Source organism: Mixophyes fleayi, chromosome 6 (genome assembly GCF_038048845.1).
Source record: "Mixophyes fleayi isolate aMixFle1 chromosome 6, aMixFle1.hap1, whole genome shotgun sequence".
In the NCBI taxonomy this organism is placed as follows: Eukaryota; Metazoa; Chordata; class Amphibia; order Anura; family Limnodynastidae; genus Mixophyes; species Mixophyes fleayi.
Genome location: NC_134407.1, coordinates 24,404,330 through 24,411,930, shown reverse-complemented (window position 1 = coordinate 24,411,930; position 7,601 = coordinate 24,404,330). Strand labels below are relative to the sequence as shown.

At 38.1% G+C, this 7,601-nt stretch overlaps 1 long non-coding RNA gene across 1 annotated transcript; it reads left to right on the top strand.

Annotated features, from left to right (window-relative positions):
- The first annotated feature begins 2,576 nt into the window (after positions 1-2,576).
- On the top strand, positions 2,577-3,035 carry LOC142160211 (uncharacterized). Its single transcript, XR_012693098.1, has 2 exons — positions 2,577-2,700; positions 2,975-3,035. It is a non-coding gene; the product is annotated as an uncharacterized LOC142160211 (long non-coding RNA).
- Positions 3,036-7,601: the final 4,566 nt, after the last annotated feature.

The window sequence follows — 7,601 nt, the reverse complement described above, 5'->3', positions numbered from 1 at the left end:
TGCTGACGATCTCCATAGAGTTTACAGAGTCGGGCTCTTTTCAGCCGATGTTAGCATTGAATGTCAGAGTGAATAAATGTAGAGATTGCTGTAGAAGGAATAATTCATATGTTCATTCTGAGACAGAATATTTTGTTTCAGAGTCACAGAAGCTAACGATATACGTTAGGACATGTGGATAGCTATAACAAGGTGGTTGTAATCAGTGTGACAATGTGACAATAGTGAATGAATGAATATTGTGCTGTCATTCTCCAGACTAGAGGACCAGATGAAGAGCACAGATCTGAATTTAAATCGTGTCAGTGTGTATGGATGAATCGTCAGACTGATCGGACCTTCAGTCCCAGGTATAATCGTTTGAGATAGCACATCCGTCAGAACAATTCTTCAGTGTGTACCCAGCTTTAGTGAACACTGAGTAGGCACGGGCGCAATGAGGCAATTAGGATAATGGAGCCCATTGTGCTTGATGCAGGTGAAGTCAACAAGTACCTGTCCTCCGCATCTCCTGGAAGGCAGGCCCGAAAACTAGTCAGATATGGAAACAGTCAATTTGTGTGCAACTTGTGAATATTGGTTCAGCCCACAAATTGCTAACTCTATTATCTGTATATGATACTTTAACGGAGGCTACAACACACAGCAACCAATCACATACTATCTCTTATTTTATTAGTACAGTTTAGAAACTGAAAGCAGAGATTTGACTGGCACCAGTTTCATGAATGCACTTTGTGTATCTCTTATGTCTTGTACCATTTTTATGCTGTACTAGAACAGTATATGGTGCTTGTGATTACTATTGATTAAAAATAACACTCTGCAGTGATAAGCAAACCCAAAGAGAAAATAAACCGGGCACACAACATTTAATTTTATTAAATAGGTTTTCTACCACCAGATGATTTTAATGTGATGGCTTTTATGTTCCATCCGGTTTTACTAAATACATTGCTTTCTTTTTTGTTTCTGTCTGTGGAGGCAGCAAGTGAGATAAAATAATCTATTGTAAAAAGTGTTTTGAAGCTGCGATTCGCTAGCCATGCCTACCCCACACTTGCCACTTCACCTGCCTTTCGGTATTGGAGAAAGTTGACAAGTATGTGCAAAGTTATGCAAGTTTTGTTGGAAGAATTTGGCCTTAAGAATTATATTGTATCACTGGAACTTCACATTTCTGCAAAAATTATGAATCTTGACTGTGCAAAATTTTGCAGCTACTTCGATAAGCTCTATTTGACACACTATTCAGAAGTTCCAGAAAATTAACTACAGTTAGAATTGTGGACATACTATTTTTGTAGGTGTTAATCTGAGCCCTTTCTCTTTTCCCTTTTTTCCCTGATTTTTTAATCATCTGGTCGTTTAAGTCAGCACCTATTTACTTATTATTTTCTTGAATACCAACAGGCTTTTGTTATTGACGGTCTCTTCCTTGACCCTTCAGTAGTACACTGGACCTGATTTAGAGTAAGCCACAACTGTTTGTATTGAAAATGAATAAAATATTTGTACGTGATTAAGAAGATTAAAAAACAGTCAGTATTTAACTTATATGCAAAACAGAATACTAATTTGCACCCCTTGCATTGTAACAGGGTTTTGTCCAGGAGACTTAAATAAGAAACTTCTTAATTTAACTTCTTAATTTAAGTTCCTTAATAAATCAGGCCCTACTGATTACATATTAATAGATACTGATATCAACGTTGTCATCCTGCTTTAAGAGTTTTTGCAGAAATGCCAAAAATTATGGTTTATTGCGCTACCACCACATGGTGAAAGAACTTAATGGGGTCACTCCAAGTCAGATTACAGGTGTCATCTATAAATACTAGCTTTATATAGAAACTATAGAAATAACATATGTTTCCAAGAAATTCCTCTAATGTAATCATGTTTCCTATGCATATACGCAGAAACTCATACTCGGCTTAATTCACGTATTCATCATATCTCTGCTATGTTTAAGAAGAGAATAAAAAAATATATAGAGCTTATTACTAAAATTGCATTTGATCAAAAGGACAATATAACTGCTGTAAAACCAATTAGTCTACCCCACACTTGAGGCTTGTCGTGACGACCTTCCAACCTATGCCAAAGAAGCAGCATAGAAAAACACATTTTGCCAGCAGCTTCATCAGGAGTATGGCCTTCAGCACCTGAGAAGTAAACTATAACATTGTCACTAGATGTGATATGTATAGAAACATAGACAAATGTCGTGCCCAGAATCCTCTCATCTAGGCTTGAATTACTGATTAAAATAAGAAGAACAGCTATTGTACTGACGTTTCTAGCATTGCATAAGCACTTTAGTTGACTCCTCTTTGCAGAGAAGTTTGAGCTGTCGGCTTTACCAGAGCAGGGCATACTCAGAAAGTTTGCTCACTATACTGTGTGTAGTTTTTGTAGAGGACTCAAAACAGTGGTTGAAGTGGAAATCTAGAAGTAGCAGTATGGAAAATGTAAGTGAATGGAACATAAAAGTGTTACAATGAAAGAAGTCGGAGAAGTGGCGGTATGGCATACCACCCTCTACCGGCCTCGTCAACCATTGATTCTGTTAAATATGATTTTTTGTTAAGGCCTCATAAGGCCTTTGTTCAGCCATTTTATTGTAACTTGCATAGAAATATTATTTGCTAGAAGAGATTATTCATTTTTCTGCTGATGTGAGCCTGTGCCCTTGAAGTTGAACTGATGGAGAACACCAAAATAAATGTAACAAAATATGAGACAATGAACATTTTCATATCCAGCTGGCAGTATGGGAGCTGTGCCCCTGATGTTGCACATAGCATATCTCCAGCTCCCCTTGAGATAAAAAAAACAATAGGCTCATCTGTCCTTAGAAGGGGGAGAAAAGTAAACACTTCAAGAATACGTGAGAAAGGTAATCAGTAGTGCCTCTCATAGACTAATGGTATAGAATTGTATGCATATGACGTAGGATTCATTTTTTCAGTAGGCTATAAAAACTTGTATCTTTGTATCAATAAACTAGAGAATATTCCTTGTATACAGAACACGGTCTGTGTCAATTCTCTCCAGCTGATTGAAGCGCTTCCAGATATACTTGACACCACAGGCAGACTTGGGTCAGAATTTTAGATCTAACAATTCAAAGACTCCCCCTCTCAAAATCATGTGTTTTCTCCTGATTAAGTTCAAAATTACAGCTCCATCTCAGTCAGCCCCAAATAACCCACCAACGGTCAAGAACTATTTAAGAAAACTTCAATGTGTCCACCTACACCTCTCAAATCATCAGTACCTTATAATTCAAAAAATACACTGCTCCCACATACTGTATACATGCACAAGTCATGTTATCCAACTATCTGCTGCAAGACACTACTGCTAATTATATAATAAAGTGAACATGTAATACACCTAGGGGTCTATGCATCAGAGCACAATGAGCCATTAAAACTGAGAAAACAGCGGGTTTTCTCTGTTAAATGGTCATCGCAGAATGCCTCAAGGAAATTAAAAATTTCTCCTGACATATCCCACTTTACATTTGTTTTCGCAGTCTCCATAGATTACTATGTTGACTGCGAAGTTCTGCAATGATAAGCTTTGCATTGCGCATAAAGCTAACACCATCTCAGGATGGTGTTACCTTTCTTTTCCTATGGGATTCTGCTGAAGCCTCTTCAGGCTTGGCAGAATCCGTTACAGAAGAAGTGCTGTCACTTTGCTGGAAGCCCCGGCATGATGCATTCAAGCGGTGTATAAATATGCACCACTGCAATTTGCAGTGATGCATTTTTAGTGGGTCTATTAGGGGGTCTTATTGAGACTCCCTAAATTCTTATAAATCTCAAAGTCACAGTTTAAAAACCTGAGTTTCTATTTCTATATTTTTGCACCCTGAGGGATATTTTTGGCAGGATCAGCACCATGCAACACTCTTTTTCCAATAGTGTGACACATTTCAAATCGTTAAAATAAAAAATAAAAAATTCGGAGGGAAAGCCGCATTCTGTAGGTTCACTGCAATTTCATTACACAGGGTTACGAAAAGATCAAAATGATGTCAGTTTGCAGCATTTGTAACCAAATCACATTGCCTTAAAAACGTTCACAGCAGCTTGTAGTTAGGAAGCATCCATGGTATAAAGCTTTGACCTTTTATTGCATCACTCAAAGTTGGAACAGAGTAAAGGTGTATTAATCTAGAAAATCAGCCATTATCCCTGGGTGATAAGTGGCATCTGCCCAATGAGCACATTTAAATTATTTTTATATTTTTTAAAATTTTGTTGAGGAGCAGAATATTTAGATGTAATGCCATACTTACCAACTTTTAAAGCCGGGAGGGGGTCCGTCGAGGGGGCGTGGTCATGCGGGGATGTGCCGTTAGGCTCCGCCCCTGTCAATCACGAGAAATTCTGGCCAATCGCAGCAGGAGGCGGGACCACGATGTCGCAGTTAGCCCCGCCCCCACCATCTACAACAACGGGGAGACGCTGGATCCGGGATTTTTGCCTGCTCTCTCGGGAGTCCGGGAGAACTGAGAAAAATTTGTGAGTCTCCCGGACATTCCGGGAGAGTAGGCAACTATGTGTAATGCCAACAAAGCACCTGGGTTTATAATTTTACTCCTTTTTTTTAATGCCATAAATATGAGTTAGCGATTCTAATTCCGGACATGTTATTCTCCAATGCAAAATATGGTTTTATATTAAAATTAGCAACTGATTCAATTTACTTTTCTGTGAATTAAGCATGCATTTCTGCTAAATAATGGCCCAGAGCAGCCTTATTATTAAATTGCACTCTAGTTCTAATGCTCTAATTTGTAGTAGAGGAAAGATCGAATTCAATTTGTACTTTGGTTGGGATTATAAATTAAATGTCATACAATTAGCATGACATTTTTTTTGTGATCTGATCATTTGAATATATATGAAAGATTTTGGGAGACATTGGTGGCAGATACAAGGGGATTCAAATATTTGGAGCTACAGAGAGTCTCCCAGGCATGGAGGAATACTGCAGAGGTGTAAGAATTAGAGATATTCACTGACCCCCGTGTTTTGGTTTTGGATCTAGATTTACTTTGTGTTTTGGTTTTGGTTTTGGCAAAGCCACCCTCGTGTGTTTTGGTTTTGGATCCCTAATTTTTTTCTAAAATCCCTATATATTTTTTTCTAAATCACATAATTTGGCTCTTTTTTTGTCCCTACATTATTATTAAGATTCATTTCCAGTCATTTCCAGTCAATTTTTGTCAAGTGACAAGAACACTGGTATTGATACCTCGAGGTTCCACATTTGTATTTATGTGTATATTCACAATCAATAATAAATTTGCTTTATTTTTCTATATCCAAAGTTATATATGGTTAATTTACCCATTAAGAGACCTAATCTGTCCTTATCTTTTACACCTAATCCTGGTCTAGGTACTAAGTAACAAGGTAGGATCACACAATACATAATCCAGCACCTACAAGACAGTGAGCGCAGAGATCTTTTTTGATTCAGTTTGTATATCTAGGGAGGAATCCTTAGTTCAGGGCCGTCTTTCCCATTGGGCACAATGGGCAGGTGCCCGGGAGCCCTGCAGCCCAGGGAAACCGGTCGGAGGAAGCAGAAAAAAAAAAAAACCTGAAAAAAAAGAAGAAAATACTTACTGTGCTGTCAGCTGGCGATCCGGCTCCCTCCATGGTCTCCTCCTCTGTGCATGCCGGCGTGACGTCATCACGCCCGCCCGACATCCATTGCGGAGCGCGACGGAGGAGGAGATCAGGGAGGGAGCCGGATCGCCAGATGACCGCAAGGTAAGTATTGTCTTTTTTTTTTCAGGTTTTTTCTTTTTTTGCTGCCTCCGACGGGCCCCCCTGGGCTGCAGGGCCCATATATATATATAATCATTTTTTTTTTTTTTTGTATATATAGGGGCCCCGGTGCACTGCTGTGCCCGGGGGCCCAAGATGTTCTTAAGAGGGCCCTGTCTTAGTTCTGTTGCAGCTCCTGCAACTAATACCTAAGTTGAAACAAAATAAAATCTGTCTGTAACATTTCACCTGCAACAATATAATATATAAAGATATAATAGAATAACTTGCTGTTTCACTTTAACCTGCCCCTCCTCTGTTTACTTACCTATAAAGAATAAAGACTATTCCACCAGGATTACTTTTCTGTTCTAAACACAAGACACGGGTATGGATTGTATACTTACTATCAGACGGCACTGACAAAGGTACAATCAAGGCTAAGAAATAATTACAATTAATTTAGGTGCAAACAATCATAAAACAAAAAAAAAATCCCAGGCACAAGGTAAATCTGGACTAACGGGTCAGATTAATGAAATAAAAAAGCAGTAGGTAATAGTGATAGAAGCTGCAAACAGTAATGCTCAAACTGTATATTGATTGCAGACAGTTGACAAATCCAAGTGCACTGGATGTAAAGATTAAAATTATACAATAAACATTAAACAGTATCAAAAGGACACAGTATAACAACTGCAGTTGAAGAAGTCCCAAAGTGGGGTTAGGTGTTCAAATGTGGAAGAATAATCAAATCCAAGTCCAACGATGTATATAGGTCCCCATACTGGGCTCAGATAATAAACATTGTAGCAGAGTTAATTCAAGAATAATTGTCCCTCTGGGGGCATACAAACCGGTCTGATAGATCTGTCCTTATTGAATGGTTAAGAAGCCGATTCAGATTAGCACGGCACAGGGTACACAGTCAAGCAATCAGCAAATGTAAATTCAATTATTAAAATATCTCCTAAATGTAATACTATTACATAACACTCACTAGTCCCTAACACAGAACACAATAACTTTCAAAGCAAGAGGGCAACAGTAGAAAAAAAACAATGTCACCTCTCAATTTTCCTCTCTGTCCAGTGTACAATACTCCTGCCAACACTACCATCATGTCATTATAACTAGAGATGAACAGTTTGGATTCAGAGAAACCGGACAGATCCGAGATTTAGGGTTCCGAGTAGAACCAAAGCACAACTCGATTCTTTGCACCAAAATCGGATCTGAAAACGAGGCAATACGTAATTCCCAGGAAAATATTAGTGCAACACTTGCGAGACTTACGGGCAGATATCTTCTCTATATACAGCCCTCCTCTTGTTCTCATCTAGCCATTTTAGATCAGACTGTGTGTAGGGAGGAAGCTAGCTTGCAGGCTGTGCTCCTAAAATAGCGTGTAGAGAGTGACTAGAGTGTTCGGAAGGGTGAAATAAGGAATTTACATAGAAAACAATAGTTGTGCTTATTTTTAATGCAGTATATTTCTGTACCTAGAATAGTTTGCTGATCGATTGGGTGTCAGTCTGTCAGAGCGCCTAGGTAGAGTACTGGCTACAGTGTATGTGTACAGTACAGTATAACAAATGTTCATATATATATAAATATATATATATATATATATATATATATATATATATATATATATATATATATATACTGTGCATAAGTTTTAGGCAGTTGTGGGAAAAATGCTGCAAAGTAAGAAAAAAATAGAAGTGTTAATAGTTTATTTTTATTAATTAACAAAGTTCAAAGTGAACGAACAGAAGGGGAAGCTAATTAAAATCCATA